Source organism: Hibiscus syriacus, unplaced genomic scaffold (assembly GCF_006381635.1).
Source record: "Hibiscus syriacus cultivar Baekdansim isolate YM2019G1 unplaced genomic scaffold, ASM638163v2 tig00117012_pilon, whole genome shotgun sequence".
Taxonomy (NCBI): Eukaryota; Viridiplantae; Streptophyta; class Magnoliopsida; order Malvales; family Malvaceae; genus Hibiscus; species Hibiscus syriacus.
The window spans coordinates 258,315-277,678 of record NW_024063524.1 but is presented as its reverse complement, the minus strand read 5'-3'; the positions used below and the strand labels follow the sequence as shown (position 1 = coordinate 277,678).

General features: G+C 34.6%; 1 long non-coding RNA gene and 1 pseudogene across 1 annotated transcript; both read left to right on the top strand.

Annotated features, from left to right (window-relative positions):
* The first annotated feature begins 5,984 nt into the window (after nt 1-5,984).
* Nucleotides 5,985-7,382, top strand: LOC120195339 (annotated as a pseudogene).
* Nucleotides 7,383-12,718: 5,336 nt separating this feature from the next.
* Nucleotides 12,719-13,601, top strand: LOC120195395. The gene is made up of 3 exons (XR_005523046.1): nt 12,719-12,853; nt 13,087-13,193; nt 13,484-13,601. It is a non-coding gene; the product is annotated as an uncharacterized LOC120195395 (long non-coding RNA).
* Nucleotides 13,602-19,364: the final 5,763 nt, after the last annotated feature.

Below are 19,364 nucleotides of genomic sequence, written 5' to 3'. Positions count from 1 at the left end.
TCTACAACGTGCATCTGTGGCTTGTTGTCATTCTGGCGGTCAGAGCGGTATTGGCATTGGTAAGCTTTGTGGTCAGGTAAACCGCAGACATAACACTTGAGCGTCTTTCCTTCAGGTTTGGCTTTTCCTGACTTTTTGAAGTTGGTAGCCTTCTGAGGTTTCGTCTTCTTGTCTTGATTCCCACGTTTCATGATCTTATTAAATATAGACTCAACCAGGTTAGCTCTAAAAGATAAATTACTCATAGAATTAGTAAGCTTATCTTTTAAACGGTTGGTTTCTTCAATCTTCATATGGCCCACGAGTTTTCAAGTGAAATTTCTCTCTTCTTATGCTTAAGAGAGTTGTGGTAGTTGGACCAGGACTTGGGCAGCTTCTCAATGAGATCATTGGCTTGCAGCACCTCGCACATTTCCATCCCTTCGGCGATGATGTCAGCGACTAGGTTCTCATAGTCATGGACTTGATCCATTATCGGCTTGTCGTCTGTCATCTGGAATTTGAGCCATTCACCGACAACGTACTTTTTGATGCCCGCATCGTCCGCACCATACTTCTTCTCAAGAGTGTCCCATATTACCTTGGCACTCCTTTCTCTAAGGAACATATCAAATAACTTATTTGACATGTGACTGAGCAGATGTCCTCGCACCGTTTTATTGTCTTTCTCGTACTTCTCGTAGGTAGCAAGAGTAGCGGTGGTAGTTGCTAAGGCATCTTCATTAAGGACCGCATCCGTATCATTACCGGCAGCAGGGGTTGGCGGCATGGTAGGTGGTTGCTTGAGCAGCAGCACGTAGTCAAGATTAAGCTTCTCAAAGAAAATCAGGATTCGCTGGGACCACCTTCTATAATTCTTTCCATCAAGTACATCGAGCTTGGAAAGATCGAGAATAAGCTTACTCAAAGGTGTTGACATGATTGCAGTATATCGAATTCATTTCTAAATTATTGGATATATGAACTGCAAAACTACACTGTTAGCACTGACTGGAAATATAAACAGTAATTAAAATGAACAGATTCGTAAACTGTGTTGTGGTATAACCACTTCCTTAGAAACGAATTCACCCGATGTGTGTAATCGCTGCAGTAGGCGAACCGTCCCCCGAGGTTAACACAGTCGCTCCGAATTCCGTATACCCGAAATCGGAGTGGACTGCCGGTGGTATTGCTCTTCTTATCAGAAAGCACAGAAATAATAATTGCAGAAAACACTTTGAGAGTGAATTGTGAATGTTGAGAGTGAGTTGAGAAGCTGAATATAGCCCTCTATTTATAGGCTAGAAATAGGGTTAAAATCGTCCATAAAATTTCAGGATTAAATTTCTTCTTTTGTAACAGCTGAAACGTCTAGATGAACCTGACTCAAAAAATAGTCCAGGTTCATTGCATCATTATTCAGCTGTTATAACTCCCGAAATTATATCATGTAACCCCTGGAATTAAATCAAATAACTCCTGTAACTCCTGATATTAACAGCTTGTCCCCTCTGTACAAAGCTAGAAATCAGTCCAGATACATCTTAACGTTTTTTTATTTAATTTAGGAAAAGCTGTTTAATTTCTGATAACTCTCATAAACCAGCTATTATCATTTGAATTTAAACAGTCCTCAACAGCTTATAAATATCAGTTGAAATCTTTCACATTTTTCCATTTGTTTCTTTCAAAGAGAAATTCCTCAAGAATTTTCTCTAAAAAGATAGTGTACGCGCGGGCGTACCGAAGACACATATTACCACAACCACGACCACGACCACGAGCCGAGATGAGCCGAGCCGTGCTGTGTCGTGCCGTGCCGAGTCGTGCCATGTCGTGCCGAGCCAAGACGGACGGCGGTGGCGGTGGTGCGCGAGAGTCCCCCTTATTCTCTTTCACTCAACAAGGAAGTGGGAATTCCAAACCATAAATACCCATTCCCAATAGTGTTTTCAATACTATGTGGGATTGAGCATTACCAACACGAATAGTCTGCCTATTTTGCCTCACAATCACTATAGAATGAAAGAACTTAGAGTTTTGATCACCTTTTTGAATCTAGTTGATCCTACTCTTTTGTTGAAAGAAGCTCTCTTAAGCACTCATTAAAACAATTAATTCAGCTAGATTATTTTTTCTTGGAAATCAAATCCACATCCTACATATTATTTTCCAGTAAAGCCAACTGAAGATGCTCTAACTCCACCATTTTGTTCTCGAACCTTAACAGATAAACTCCCATAACTATTCACATTCAAGTCATTTAGAATAGGTTTGAAATGTTTTAACTTAAGAAATAAACTACTTATAGGGTTAGCAGGTTACAGGGGATGATACCATCTATCATCCATAATGCAAAGGAAACTCGGATCATTTACCCAAAAATTAAAAAATCGAAAAGGTTTAGGCAAAGACATTAACTCCCTCTCACTTTGCACTATTCTAGGGAAATGATCATACAACCCCGTAGTGAGAAAAGACACATCGCCGAAGGAAAAGCCATTATCCATGAAGAAGTCACCAATACTCGATCCAATTTCTTAACCAAAAAAGACACATCTTATAAATTTGACCATGTGAAAGTAGGGCTTGTAACACCCTTAAGGTTATTAGTTTTAGGTTAACCCGACAATATTTTAGATAAATCAATTAGCCTTGTAGGGAAGTTTGGTCCAAATGAGCATTGGTTTAGGCTTGGGTTGGGCCCAATGGACGATAAAAATGGTATTTTATATTGTGATCAAAGTTAAGAAGACTAAATGAGCAATTACACCATTTTTAGTTTAAAGGTTGAATATCCATTTAGAGTGGATGATGTCACGTCTGAGAACCCCTTCATATCTTATTTTCACCATTCATTTGTCTCTTTCTTCTTCTTTAATTTCAAAGCCCATTTGCTTCCCTTAGTATCTCAAGAAAAAGTGTAAACTATGTAACATCTCAAAACTTACTCACCAACCTCAGGGCAAGAACTTTAATCTTCTCATTCCAAGCTTTCATTCAAGCTCTCAATGGTAAGTTTTGGTCATGATAGTCAAATATGGGTTTTAGTGTAGGTTTAGGAACCCAAGTGTAACCGGCTCATTTTTTAGAGATTTGAGCCTCTAGAAACATTTTAAACCTCTTCTTAAACTCCCAATTCCATTTGTAATTCATGTGGTTCATCTTTTTCTAATGAGAAAAGTGAGAGAAAGCTCCAAGAGAAAAGAGAACGAAAAATTGACCATTGGTTGAGCTTTGAGCATTTCCAGCAGCTTAGTAGTTTAGGAATCACATTTATAACTCAACTCTACCACTTGCGGATAACTAGGTGTGCTTGTTTGGTTTTTCATAAGTTATGAAGTATGTAAGCACATTCATGGTAGATGTTAGTATTTGGTGTTTTTTCAACATGTTTATAAACCTATTATGATCCCTCTTAATGTACATAAAACTTTAACAATGTTTGGGAAACTTAGTAGGATCTTTAGGTAAAATGGGGAGTCATTTTCTTGCCCAAACAAGGCATTTCTGAGCTTGAGTATTAGTACTGGCAAAATAATAATGATATTATTCGTCAGATGGTTTAAAATAAAGAAACTTTGAGGCTGAAAGTACCGATACTCCTTCATTTGGTATCGATACTCACAAGAGACATATCAACATTGAGTTCACTTAGTAGATTCCAGTAGCCAATTTTGGTATCGGTACTCATGAGAGTACCGATATTGAGGGTTGAGTATCGGTACTCCCAGTAGGGGTATTGATACTGAGATGTTTTTCAAAACATCAACACCATTTTTATATCATTACTTGGGATAGTATTGATACCCTAATATAAAAGTATCAATACTCGATCTAAGAGTATCAATACTATTTTTCCTTCTCAACATATAATAGCCATTTCAGTATCGATACCAAAGTATGGGTATCAATATTCAGGGGTCAGTATCGATACCAAAGAGCTCAATATCAGTACCAGCGTAGAATATTCGATAAAAATCCAATTGTTTAAGGGGTTGAACTTGAGGGGCCTAATAACACTTGAATGCCATGAAATAAAACTACAAGTGAGAACATTAATAAATACATTACAACTAGAAATAATAATAATTTGGTTAATATAAAACTAGCATTGTTTGATGCTTGGAAAATAACCAAAACACCCGAGTTACTTTAGCATATTCCAATCGTCTCGTTTTATAAGAGTTTGGATATATCCCAGTTAGTGCTAAGGCACTTCAGTAGCCAATCAGGCGCAGATGCCTCAAGACTCAACAGAGTAAGTTGGATCGGTGTACGTTTTTGATGCAGTTCCAGATCTTACCTTGGATACCTAAGGGTATCTTAGGTAGGCTAGAGGGTGTGCACTCTGAGATGCAGAACCCTTAGTCGTACCATGATGCCTACCTCAACTTTTTATTCGGCATCCTTATATATTATTACCTATGCCACTAGTATGCTCATTTAGTAAATGCATGTAGTATGATACTATTGTTAGTGTGGCATTGAGCTTGTAAGATCAGCGTACGAAATGTGTTTTCGTGCGCATGTTCTTAGAAGACCATTCGTGGAGCGTTATCGTCCCCAAACATTCTAGATCAGTCGAAGCTTCAGAGTACGTCTTGATTTATCTTAGAGGGTGATAACTCACCAAAAGAGTTATATTTTTAGATCTTTTTACCTAGGCTAAGCTTGAACTTTATCATCATTAGGATCATTTTAGGTTTATTTTAACATATTCTACATCATTTGCACATTGGGAGTTTATATATTTTGGGCTATTTTATGATATTTTGATGTAATTTGGTACACTGATGTTGTAACATTATTGATGTTGTAAACTTTGCTGTGAGACGATATTGTACTGAATTACTGAGCCGAATCTATAATAATTGATGACTCAACAGGCAGTTATAAGAAAATTCTGGAAAGAAATAGTTGTCCAATACAGTTATAAAATGGTTGGAAAATATAAGAAAATCATAATTTTCCTATTGGTATATGCTTTGACCTTTGGGGATTATAAATAAGGCTTCTACTCACTTTTCACACCATTCTTCAACATTTCTTCATTTTCATTTTATTTCCTTCTTTCCTTCATCGGCTATGGAGGTTTGAATTTGTTAGGGAGTGGAGCAGCAATGCCTTCGTAGCAACGGTGACCATTTTGGGTTCAAGCTTCTTTGTGTCTTTACTTGAAAGAGGGAAGAAACTTTGTTTAGTTTGAATGTTTTAATTTTTATGGTGTTGTTTGGATTCGAACATAAATTGTTTGATGAAAAGCTTGTTTTATGATTTTTGCTTGAAATAATATTTTTTATGTGTTAAAACTTCATTTGATATTTTTAGAAATAAAAATATATTTATGTATGTTAATCTTGGTTGTTTTTATAAATGGAAATTATTAAGATGTATGCTATCGATTGTCATTTCTTTGTTAACTGCTTGATTAATGAAATTAGTAAAAATTGAATTTCATTGGTTAAGTGTTTAATCTTTGAAAGTGGATTAATTTATTAATCATTGCATGTCGCATAACTTTATTGTCATAGCATAATCATACTGTAAACTGTCAAATGACATCATTTACTAGTCTAGTGGTCTATTTGCTCTCCTGATTGATGTTGCATTCCTTGCCTTTAATATTATGAATTTTTAACTTTGCTATAAACTCATCACTATTTCATCCAAACTTATCTTTTGCAAAGAATCAACAATTCTAAGATGTAATTCCTTGCTATATGTGGGTTCGACATCCGAAACTCTTGTAGTTTTCACTTTATTACTTGATATGCGACACGTGCACTTGTCTTGAATGTTGTAACAATTTCATAACATTATAGGACATATACTATTTGTAGACCCTTGTATTCAGTCGTAACTTTGTTTTTGTTTTAAACTCAGTGTTATTATTTTAGGATGTATTAGGGAGCTCCCTCATATTTATAAACTTTGATTATTACGTTTTTACTTTATATCATTATGAATGGTTTTTATATAAGGTTTTACAGTTGATTTAAATGAAAATTTTAGCAATGATAGTTAAAGCTGCAAGCACAGCACGAATTCATAGGAAGAGTTGTAGGAAATTCGCTCAGCATCTGAAGTTGATCGGCAACTTGCTGGAGCAGCTCAAGTTATCCAAGCTTAAAAGGTATCCCGAGACGAGGGAGCCTTTGGAGCATCTCGAGGATGCGTTGAGGAGGTCTTACATTTTGGTGAATAGCTGTCAGGAGAGGAGTTACCTGTATGTTCTTGCCATGGGGTGGAACATTGTTTATCAATTTAGGAAGGCACAGAATGAAATAGACCAGTATTTGAAGCTTGTTCCTCTTATCACTCTGGTGGATAATGCTCGAGTCAGGGTACTGACTAATCTCGAAACTTTTTTTCATAATCTTATCTTATGCATCTTTAAATGTAATTCATTAAAAAGGTTGCAGTTTGTTCCATAATGGCTTGATTAACTTCAATAAAGCGCAATGGCTAGTTGGTATTTTCCATATCTATTTGAATGTTTACCTGGCAGAGTAGGCTTTGCATGCTATTAATTGATCCATTCCTCCATAACATGCAGGAGAGACTAGAAGTTATTAAGAAAGATCAACACGAGTACACGTTGGATGAAGAGGATAGAAGGGTGCAAGATGTTATAATGAAACCGGAACCCTCCAAAAATGATGTCATTATTTTGAAAAAAAACTCTTTCTTCTTCATACCCAAACATGGGTTTTAATGAAGCACTGCAAAAGGCAAATGAGAAGCCTCGATTGGAACTACATCGTTCGCAATCTAATTATGATGTGAAGCAGTGTGAACTCTGAAGTAATCCAGCATTTGCTTGAGGTAACAGAAGTTGCTGCAACTTCTGTTAAAGAGAAGAGTTTATCCACCAAAGGTTCTAAGAAAGTGGAGCGTAATTACTCAGATGCCGATAGTGAGAAAGATCATTCATATGATGCAAACTCCCCTAAGAAGCCCGATTCTCGCACAACTTCAAGGTTTTTTTTATTTTCATTTTGAATTTTGCATTGCCAAAAGGCGATCTTGGTTCTAAGTATGTATGCACACATAAATCCTCGGAACCTAGTGATAAAGTTAAAAGTTGGATGGAAAGGCTAAAATTTTATGCTTTTGATGCAAGAGTTTGTTGTTGATATCTTCATACCTTGTTATTTATTAGGAATTCGGCATTTGTTTCAGTTTTGGTGCCTTGAGTCCTTAAGCTTGTGAATCTGCACTTATAGTTTATGCATTTCATGTACTCAAATCTAAATGTGGTTTCTAAAGTCATGTAATGCATTTGCAGAAACACTTTTTCTGTTTCATCTGGACATGATCTGCTCTCTCATAGAGGTTCGCATCGGTATGAATGGAATGCTGATTTACTCGGTTGTTGCTCAGAACCATCTGTGTAAGTCCTTTTTATGTCGTACTGCCCCATTATTGTGTTAAATGTCTTCTTTCTTTTCTGTTTGACATGATAGAAGTTACTGTTGTGAAATTCGGGTTGATTTCCACCAATAATAACAAATCCACCTTGAAACCTATTATCTAAGTGACTAGTGTGAAAACGATTGTACTAAAAATCACCCCAAAGTAGATTTCCAGGAAAGAGGAGGGGTCACAATAGTCTCTCTTCCTTAGACAGAACTACCAAGACAAGTAATTTTAATAGGACAATAATTAACAATAACTATACCCGACAATGGCTATTAAATAGACATAAAGAGAACACCAAAATTTAACGAGGTTAGGCCAAAATTATACCTACCTCCTCGAACACTACTAAAATAATATTTCACTAGTATAGAAAATATTACAAAGAGAGAAAGAGTACAAATAGCCTTTAATAGTGAAGAAGGCTTATATTTGTGGGATGTTTAACTAAGGAGGAGGATGACTCTATTTATAACAAAAGAATTTCCCCTCCTCCTTATACACAACCAATGTGGGACTTTGCCAAAAAACCAACAAATCTCCACCTTGGAAAATTACACACACATCTCTCAAAAATTCAATCTTCAGAGTGTCTACAAATTCATCTTTCAATTTGTAACAATATTGACCAAGTCTAAACAATGTTTAAACTTGACCACAGTTACCACTTTTGTCAACATATTAGCAAGATTCTCAGTGGTCCGAATCTTCTAGATTATGACTCCACCTTCTTCTAGAATCTCTCGTACAAAGTGATATCGAACATCGATGTGCTTCGTCCTTGCATGGTAAACCTGGTTCTTTGCTAAATGAATAGCACTCTGACTGTCACAATGCACTTTGATGTGCTTCTGTTCCATTCTCAATTCACCAAGCAACCTTTGAAGCCAAATTTCCTCCTTCACAGCCTCTGTAATTGCCATATACTCTGCCTCTGTAGTAGACAAAGCCACTGGTGACTGTAAGGTGGACTTCCAACTGACTGGTGCCTTTGCAAAAGTAAACACATAACCAGTAGTTGATCGACACTTGTCCAAATCACCTTCATAGTCTGAATCACAATACCCAACTACACACTGACCATCTTGTTTGTCCTGCTGAAAGACCAAACCAACATCTACGTTGTTCAGAATATACCGCAGAATCCATTTCACAGCTTGTCAATGCTCCTTTCCAGGATCATGCATATACTTGCTCACAACCCCAACTGCCTGTGAAATATCGAGTCTCGTACACACCATTGCATATCAAGCTACCAACAACACTTGCATATGGAACCTTTGACATGTATTCTCGTTCCGCATCATCCTTAGGTGACATGGATGCACTGAGCTTGAAATGATGAGCAAGAGGTGTACTAACTGGTTTTGACTTCTCATTCATGCCAAAACGTTTTAGTACCTTCCTCAGATATTCTTTCTGAGACAAACAAAGCCTCCCCAATTTCTTATCCCTTGATATCTCCATGCCTAGAATCTTCTTTGCTTCACCAAGATCCTTCATCTCAAACTCCCTGTTCAATTGAGTCTTTAGTTTTTGCAATTTATGTCTGACTCCTGGAAGCTATCAACATATCATCAACATAAAAAAGAAGATATATATAGGATCCGTCTTGTAGCTTGCGTAAATATACACGATGATCATATTTGCTTCTTGTGTACTTCTGCCCTATCATAAACTTGTCAAATCACTTGTACCACTGCCTTGGAGATTGCTTCAATCCGTATAGCGATTTTTCTAATTTGCACACCATCTCTTCTTTTTCAGCAACTTTGAATTCATCTGGCTGTGTCATGTAGATTTCCTCATCCAAGTCTCCATGTAAAAATGCAGTTTTTACATCCATCTGAACTAGTTCCAAATCCAACTGTGCTACCAAAGCCAACAAAATTCTGATGGAGGAATTTTTACAACTGGAGAAAATACTTCATTATAATCAACTCCCTCCGTTTGAGCGTAGCCTTTAGCCACCAATCTTGCTTTGTAGCGGATGTTATTCTTGTCAGGAAATCCATCTTTCTTTGCATATACCCACTTGCACCCAATTGCCTTCTTTTCCTTCGAAAGACTAGCTAGTTTCCACGTCTGATTCTTTTGAAGGGATTGCATTTCTTCATTCATGGCGATCCTCCACTTTTTATGTTCTGAACTTTGGATTGCTTCATTAAAAGTGGTAGGAACGTCATCAATTGCAATTGGTGATGCAAAAGAGACCATATCAGCATAACGAGCAGGTTGTCTAATGGTCCTCTTTCCCTTTCTGAGTGCAATTAATTCATGTTGATGTGGAGGTTCTTGGGTCTGAACCTCTTCTTCATCTGACTCTTCTTCTACCATAGGAGAGTCAACATCAGTTTCTTTACTGGCTGGGTCAATTCTGCTTCTTTCAAACTCCACCTGTTTAGGAGTTCCATCTATCTGTTCCAATTTTTCTGAAGTCACCTTTCTCAACATGGTAGATTCATCAAAGGTAAAATCCCTGCTAAAGATTATTTTCTTTGTTTCTGGACACCAAAGACGATAGCCTTTCACACCAGAGGTGATCCCCATAAAGATCGCCTTCTTTGCTCTTGGGTCCACCTTTGACTCATTAACATGGTAGTATGCAGTAGAACCAAACACACATGTAAGGCATCATAATCTGTAGCAGGTACTCCAAACCATTTCTCTAATGGTGTTTTACCACCAATAGCAGTCGATGGTAAGCGGTTGACAAGGTGACAAGAATAGACCAAAGCTTCAGCCCAAAATTCTTTGCCTAACCCAGCATTAGACAACATACACCGAACCTTCTCCACTAATGTTCGATTCATACGCTCTGCCACCCCATTCTATTGTGGTGTACTTCTGACAGTGAAGTGCCTGACAATACCTTCTTCTTCACAGACTTTCAGAAATAGATCATTTTTGTACTCTCCACCATTATCTATACGGAGACGTTTGATTTTTCTGCCTGTTTGAGTCTCCACCATCTTTTTCCATTTAAGGAAAAATCCTAGCACCTCATCCTTTGTCTTCATTGTATACACCCAAACTCTCCGGGAAAAATCATCAACAAAAGTGACATAATAGTGTGTTCATCCCAATGAAGTTGTCTTGGAAGGCCCCATACATCTGAATGAACATAATCCAAAATACCTTTAGTATCATGGATTGATGTTCCAAATTTCACCCTCGTCTTCTTCCCTTTGATGCAATGCTCACAAAAAGCTAATTTGCAAGCCCGAGCACCCTTCAATAATCCTTGATCTATCAGCAATTTCAAGGATTTTTCACCAACATTCCCCAAGCGCATATGCCATAACCTGGTTGCTTCTGACTCTTGTTCATCAGTAAAAGCTGTCACTGCTGCTGTCCCAACAATTGTACTACCCAGAAAGTAATACACATTGTTTCTTTTTCGGATTCCCTTCATTATCATCAGTGCACCAGAGATAATCCTCATGATCCCATCTTTTTCCCTCACTTCTAAACCTTTTGACTCTAAGGTTCCCAGAGATGAGATTTCTCATTAAATCTGGTACATAATGGACACCTGTTAAGGTTCTGATTGATCCATCCTGATTCCTCAAGCGAATTGAACTAATCCCAAGTGTGTCAAGAGGGGAATTATTTGTTGTGTAGACAATTCCACCTTTTAGTTCTTTAAAATCAAAGAACCATTCTCTATTGGGGGTCATATGGTGGCTACAAGCTGAATCTAACAGCCATGAACTGGAACAGTTGGTTGATGGCGTAGCAGCGAATGCGAAATCTGAATCTGCATCATCATACTCGACCACATTTAATTCTGAGACAGCCTTTCCCCTTTCAGGTTTGCCTTTGTTCTTTAGCCTGGGACATTCTTTCTTTTAGTGCCCTTTTTCTCGACAAAAGGCATATTCATCTTTGCTCAATCTGGACTTTGACTTCGATCTCCCTCTTCTTCCTTTATTCTGACTCTTCGAACCGCCTCTAACAACAAGAGCTTCTGCTTCAACACTTGTATTTTCTTGTTTGTCTTTCTTTCTCAATTCATAACTATACAAGGCAGCAGTTACTTCACTGAGAGACACATCAACTTTCCCATTAAGTAGAGTAGTTTCAAGATACTCAAACTCATCAGGAAGTGATCCCATCAACATCAGAGCCAGATCTTCGTCTTCAAAAGTCACGTTCATATTCATCAGATCAGTCACCAGCTGATTAAAGCTAGTAATGTGATCATTCATAGTGGTATCTGGTACATAGTTGAAGCGGAACAATCTCTTTTTCATGTAGAGCTTGTTCTGACCGCTTTTCTTAAAAAATTTATCCTCCAGTGCCTTCCACAGTTTACTTGCAGAATTTTCCTTAGAAAATGCATACTTCTGCTCTCTAGAAAGACACGATCGAATAGTACCACATGTCAATCTATTGATCCTCTTCCATTCTTTCTCCTCAACATCATCTGGTTTCTCTCCTTCAATAGCAATGTCTAGACCCTGCTGAAATAGGGTATCTAGAACCTCACTTTGCCACATGCCGAAATGACCGGTGCCATAAAAAATCTCCACTGCAAATCTAACATTTGTCATAGTTGCTGACGACGATGTGGATGTTTTTGTTGCGTCTGTCATTTCTGCTACAAATTATATTTAATAGTTGTCAATGCGGAATGCCAATTATCCCAAGAAATTTTTTTTGATGTGGAAGATTAGCCTAAGCCGCAACCACAGAGTATATTAAAATAAACCAAGAGCTCTGATATCAATTGTTGTGGAATTCGGGTTGATTTCCACCAATAATAACAAATCCACCTTGAAAACTATTATCTAGGTGACTAGTGTGAAAATGATTGTACTAAAAATCACCTCAAAGTAGATTCCCAAGAAAGAGGAGGGGTCACAATGGTCCCTCTTAAAACCCACTTTCCTTAGACAGAACTACCAAGACAAATAATTTTAATAAGATAATAATTAACAACAACTATACCCGACAATAGCTATTAAATAGACATAAAGAGAACACCAAAATTTAACGAGATTAGGCCAAAATTATACCTACCTCCTCGAACACTACTAAAATAATATTTCACTAGTGGAAGAAATATTACAAAGAGAGAAAGAGTACAAATAGACTTTAATGGTGAAGAATGCTTATACTTGTGGGATGCTTAACTAAGAAGGAGGATGACTCTATTTATAACAAAAGAATTTCCCCTCCTCCTTATACACAACCAATGTGAGACTTTGCCAAAAAACCAACAGTTACAACTTAAAATTTGAGATTGCTTAGCTCTAAGAGAGGGAAAGAAAACTTTCTTCGTATATTTTCCTTTTCTGTAGACGTATCTGGTGGAAGACCTTCCTTTTTTTTCCGATCATCTGGTATCCTAAGCCACCTTTTCTAATTGCAGGTATAAAGACATTCTTCTATCCTTGTGGTACATTTTCAAAGATTGCTACCGTTGCAACAAACAGGCACATGTGTAAGTGTTTCTGATATTATGTATGCATCTGCGTGTCTATAATCTATATTGCATAGCACCCATGAACAAGTTACTATGAGAATTCTGCTTCCCTGAAGAAAGGATTTTACCTTCTCCCTCTTAGGCTTGCGTGCTGGTTGGAGCCTTTTATCAAACTGCGATACCTTTAAAATTCTGTTTTCGGTTATGGTATTATTTTGATTTTTTGAAGCTTACACAACAAAATTTGGCAGCTTCTGCAGAAGCATGCAACGAATTAATGACGTATTCGTTGATATTGTCATGCTGTTGCTACACTTGCTGTGTTAGAAGGAAGCTTCGCAAGACGTTGAACGTTACGGTATCTTTCTCTGCCAGAAAAGAGTAATCTACTAGTGAAAACATAAAGCCTTGGTCTCATTGTTTATCATACAATGATAAGTATATTGCTGTGAACTGTCCGAACATTGTTATCATGCTTAGCTGTGTCCATAATTCTATGTAATGATAAAATGGGCTAAAACCAGATGTTCTTCTGCCGTTTGCCTATCATCTATGCCTTCTTCTCCTATTGTTCACACTTCATAGTAAGTTTTGATCTAACTCGACATTCAGTGGCCTCAAAACATTACCGTTTTCTTCCTCTGGCAGGGTGGCTTTATCGATGATTTCCTTTCGCATTTGATGTGCTGCTGTTGTGCCCTTGTTCAATAATGGCGAGAAGTAGAGATGCGAGGGATCTATGGTATGTCCTATACATCATACCAAGAACATGTCATTAAGGTCAAAATCTCTCATTTCCCCCCTAATGCTCGGACTGTCGCACAATGCGTGTGATGTCATGGTTTCTTCATGTCATAATATTGACATTCATATGAACTTGCAGGTTCAGAGAAGACTAAAACAAGCCCTCCACCATAACAGTTTATGGAATCATAAAAGACAATGTTCTCTTGGGAACTTTGTACTAAAAGCTTGCTTCCCAGCTGTTGAATCTACAGATATATACACACATATATCAGTGCACCAAGCCCTCATATGGGCAAAGTGCATCCCCATTATTTTGGAGAATTGATTAAATTTAGTTTAATGTGTTAAGGAAAAAAAAATTAAAAATTTTGCATACCCATTATTTTTAAGAAAAGAAAATTAAAATTTTAGACCCCTGTTCTTAAATTTCTGGATCCGCCACTATATATATATATATATATATATATATATATATATATATATATTTGTGTAAATTATATATATGTTTGTGTTAATTAGTAAAACTATTATTGGAGATTGAACATATGTTTTTGTTGTATCAGACCTGATTTTCAGTTAGTATAGTGGTTTTGGATGAAATTTCCGGTGTAGTTGTGTTCTTTCTTTTAGGTGAAAGAACAAAGTGCCAAACCGAAGACACTGAAGTTTAACGATTTGTTATCTACTATTTATTTATTAATTTTAATTAGTCATATTTTGAATTTCTTGAAAATTCATAAATTTCTTATTTATAATATAATTATATTTTATATTCTTTTAAATAACACAACTTTATATAAATAAATAAATAATTTTATAATTTCATTTAATCGTTGTTATGTCTGGGCAACAAACAATGTTTACGTTAATTGATAATTAAAAAATAATTTATTTAAAAAATGTGAAAATATAGCGTTGCAATAATTAAAAAATAATAAAAGTACAATTAAAACAAATGACAAATGTTGAGAGTTATTATTATTATTGCTGTTGTTGTTGTTATTGTTGTCTTGTTTAAATCCCCTACGTTTGGTACATGATTAGTAATAAATTAATTTCAACGTAATTTTTATTTATTGGGTAATTTTTAACCACGTGTAACACGTGATTTAAATTAAACAAAAGATGGATAGAATATTACATATGTATAACACTTTTTAATTAAAATTTTATTCTATCTTTTTATTTTTGATTTTAAGTTTAAACCTAAAATAATTTAAATTTTCTTTACGCACAAAACATAACAAATTTACACAAATAAGAATTAGTATATACTTTGGTACTCAAACTGAACCATTTGTACCTGATATCTAACTGTCTTTACCCAATTAGTCCTTACATTTGGAAATTAAATGATTTGATATTTCTAATTAATAGTATTAAATTTTAATGATTTGATATTTAAGTCAATAAAACGTCGCCGCTATGTCCATATGTTAAACATCTAATCACCTCTATGTCAAATTATTATAAGATTTTATTTATTTATTTTTGGTTAATATAGAAACAACTAGAAATAACTAGAATAAAAAAGAAAATCCCTTTGTAAGATAACATAGAGTTTCATACAATAATTATTATGTTATTATATGAGATCACATATAACGTAGTAGGCCAAATCTATAACGTATTAAATCAAGTCTATCTAATAATTTTCTTCAGTAACGGGAGCAGCCGCACCAAAAACTAGCAACCGATTGCATAGCAAAATAATTTTTTAAAAGATTTTATTAATTATGAGATTAAATTCCAGGAATGATGACATGTATTTGAGGTTTTGTAATTATCATGATGTTTGTGTTTAGGTTTGATAATGTTATATTGTTAATAACACATATTTAGTATTTAAATCGTTAGTTTTATTTTGTTTTAATTCTTCAATTTTATTTATTTCAAAATCATATATAATATTTATTTTTATTTCGTTTTAGTACTTTACCATTAAAATATTGATGATATTGTTGAACGTGACACCTTTTTATTGTTAAATTATATCATTCATCATTCAACTATCTTCTAACTCCTATTTTGATCACTAAAATTTATTTATTTCTAATTTAATTACTTAATCTTTTCAAATTACTCATAATTTACTCAGTCTAACTTCCAAATTTTTATTTTTATTTTTATTATATATATTAATAAAACAATAATAATAAATTTCATGTCATAAAAGTATTAATAAAATAAATTAGAGTGATTAAAATAGGAGTAATTTGAAAGTTGAGTTGTTAAATTGAAATTTTTTAAACTTTAGTAACTAAAATAGAAGTTAGAAGATAGTTGATTGATAAATGATGTAATTTGCCTATAAAAATGCAGTGTTGTTAAGATTTTAGCAGTGAATCACTAATTGAAACAAAAAAATAAACATTAGGTATAATTAAATAAATGAAAGTTTAGGTATTAAAATAAAATAAAATTGATAGTTTAGGTATTAAATTTACAATTTACCCATTATTTTACTATGGCTGCTCTGGTTTCCTCTTTGTTGATTCTATCATTACTGTTGTTGAATTTACATCGGATGAAAGAAACGTCGGTAAAGAGGAGAGAGAAAGGAGTTTATTGTCTTCTACATCGTTTTTGCTGTTTTGGTCTTAGGATAAAATTGAAATTTTACTCTCTCTCTATTTTGGGCATTTTATTAAAAAAGAGAAGACAAAAAGGCTTCTAATTAGGGAGGTCAAAATACTTGAATCTCATGGTCCCGAATCGATTAGACTTTATAGGGGCTTTATTTTTAATTTTGAGATTTGGGGTGGGACGGAACGAGTTATATGATAAAAAATTTTGGGGAGGGAGAAGTCGATTTTAAGGTGAAAAATCATTGACCCGACCTGACCAAGTTAATTGTATCTGTCATAACGACCTTTTTACGATCGATGACGGGTTTTTAAAAAAATTGTAAAAATACTAGGAGTCGCCACCAAATATTTTTAGAGTGGGATTGGACTACATAAAATAAGGTAATTTAAACAAAAATTTTTTTTATAAAAACTATCAAGTTTGGTCCATGAAATCAGAAAGCGGATTCAGGAGTCGGTGACGTGAGGAGAATGGTAAACACTCTCACAACGCCCAAAATTAATACCTAGTTGATTACATTTTGTTTTTAAAATTGAAAATTATGAGTTCGAAATTTTATTTAATTTTGGACCCATTCTGTATGGAAATGTGAATAGGGTATTTATTTAATTAGACATTAATAATAATTACCCCGAACACAAGCGGAAGTTTACTATTAATCTCATTAAATAATATTGTCTTAGTTTTGAAATTATGATGTAAGAATTTGAAAAGAATGTCGATTTATTTCGAGAGATAGTAACGGTCACCCAGAACACAAGCGAATGATACATTATTAAAGCCCTAATAAACAAACAATTGCCTTTATTTTTTGAAAACAAATTATGCAATCAAACAATCAATTCTTAACCTAATTATAGTAAGTGGGTTAATAAAGGTTTTGTCTAACTAAAGTGCCAAATTATGAATTTTAAAGGACTTAATAAAACTAATTTTAAAATTGAGGCTCTAGCATTAAATCTAAAGATTTTAATATTTTATTTGAATAATTAAACTAATTTAAAATTGAGGCTCTAGCATTAAATCTAAAGATTTTAATATTTTATTTGAATAATTAAACTAATTTTAAAATTGAGGCTCTAGCATTAAATCTAAAGATTTTAATATTTTATTTGAATAATTAAACTAATTTAAATTTCAAAAAGGCTAAAACTAAAATCAACGCTTCATCTAAGTCGCGAATAAATTAATTAAAGAACCTAAACATAAAACTAAGGCTCTAAATATTAATCCATTTTAATCGAATAATTAAACTAAAACATTCTTTTAAAAAAATCTCTTAATTACTAAATTCACGTTACCTAAATTCAGGAACCGTGAACAATCATAAATGTACCTGTTGTTATAAAATAATTACTAAATTCGAAATTATAACGAATGTAAAAAGTCATAAATAAGCAAACAACTAGAATTACCCCCCAAAAAATTACATAAACAGAAATAACGAATAAAATAAGAAACAAAACACTATTGGCGTAAATTTAATGCATTAACGGAATATTGAATTGTGAAAGAAAAAAACGAAAAACAAAATTAAGAAAGGAAAATAATTTAAAGAAACAATGAATAAATTTAAAGGCAGGGAACGACTTTTTTAGCAGAGAAAAAGTTTGATAAAAAATAAATAAACGAAATAAGCGACGGACAATATTATAATGTAAATGGGATTAATGGGTTAAATTAAGAGACATAAAATTGAAATTGAGTACAAAAGGGCCAAACTGAAATTTTCCTAAAAGATATAGGGATTGAGATAGTGATTATACCCTACCCATTTGTCAGGTGTGGATCCAAATGGGTCATCTGGTCGACTATAAAGCCCAAATTTTAAAAACAAAATTCTCTTTTCCTTCCCTACCTAAAATGAATCAAACACCTTTTTCTCTCTCGAATGTTTTTGTGTTCTTTCATTTTCAGAAGAACATTCTGTTGGAGTTCAAAGGAAATCCAAATTCCGATGGCACTCAGATCTGAGAAGGATCTTTTGCAATCATCCTCTTCCGATCGTTGGCTTGCTCCATCCGTGGTGGTTTTTCGATACAAAAAAACACAAAGACCAAACACCTGCAAGCACACAAGACAAAATCGGAAAGGTAAAAAAAACCGTCTTTTTATTGATTTTTCTCTTTCGAAAGTCCTTTTGTTTTTCTCTGTCAATCTAGCCCATTTTTTTCTTATTTTTTGCAGAATTTATAGACATAAATTTAATGTTTTAGTTTAACTAAAACACTATCTTCTTTTGCGTTTTTCTTGGTTTTGAAATCTTTTTCCCACAAAGGGATTACTCCACCAAAAAAATCGGATTGAGAAGTTAGATCCTACACAAGTGACAGTAAGTGTTTCTTCTAACCCTAAAAGATGGCTCATTATGAGCCGTTGGATCTCGTTTTGATAGAAATACTGGCAGCTGATGAATAAGATGAAAAAACCCAACTCCCATAAGTCTTGACATGTGGGCCTCCCTTGTGATGGCCTAGTGGGAATTGTTTGTTGGATCTGATAATGAATTAACTACATTGGACCTATAAATAAATAATAATAATTAGATAATAATACTATATAATAAAATAAAATAAAATATGATATATTAATATATAAATATATATAATATATAGAGAAAATAACTCAGTGACCAAAAATGCCTTATAATATACGATTTTAACCAACTTTTTTTGGATTTGCCAAAATGACCAACTAAATCGCAATGCGATCGATAATTCGCAACGCGATCTCCAGTATCTCAAATCAGTTTCCAGATTCGCAACGCGATTCTGACTATCGCATTGCGATTTTCCAAATTCGCGTTGCGATATTCCTAATCGCAATGCGAATACGTAAATCGCAATGCGAATACGTAAATCGTAATGTGAATACGTAAATCGCAACGCAAATCTGACTATCGCAATGCGATTTACATAGCGCCATTCGTATCCAACGCGTATTTTTTTTTCAAATTCCAAACACGAATATATTAATATATCGGAACACTGAACCGTCCACAGTATATCCCGTAATCGCAACTCATAACTTAAAACCCTAAATCACAACTCAGTCTCATATCCATCTCTCACTCTCTAAGGCGACATCCGTCCCCATCTCCGACGAAATCAGTTTCATCTCCAACGATATCAGTCTCCATCTCCGGCGAAATCATTCACGGTCAGAAATGGAAAATTAACCAAATCAACCACCG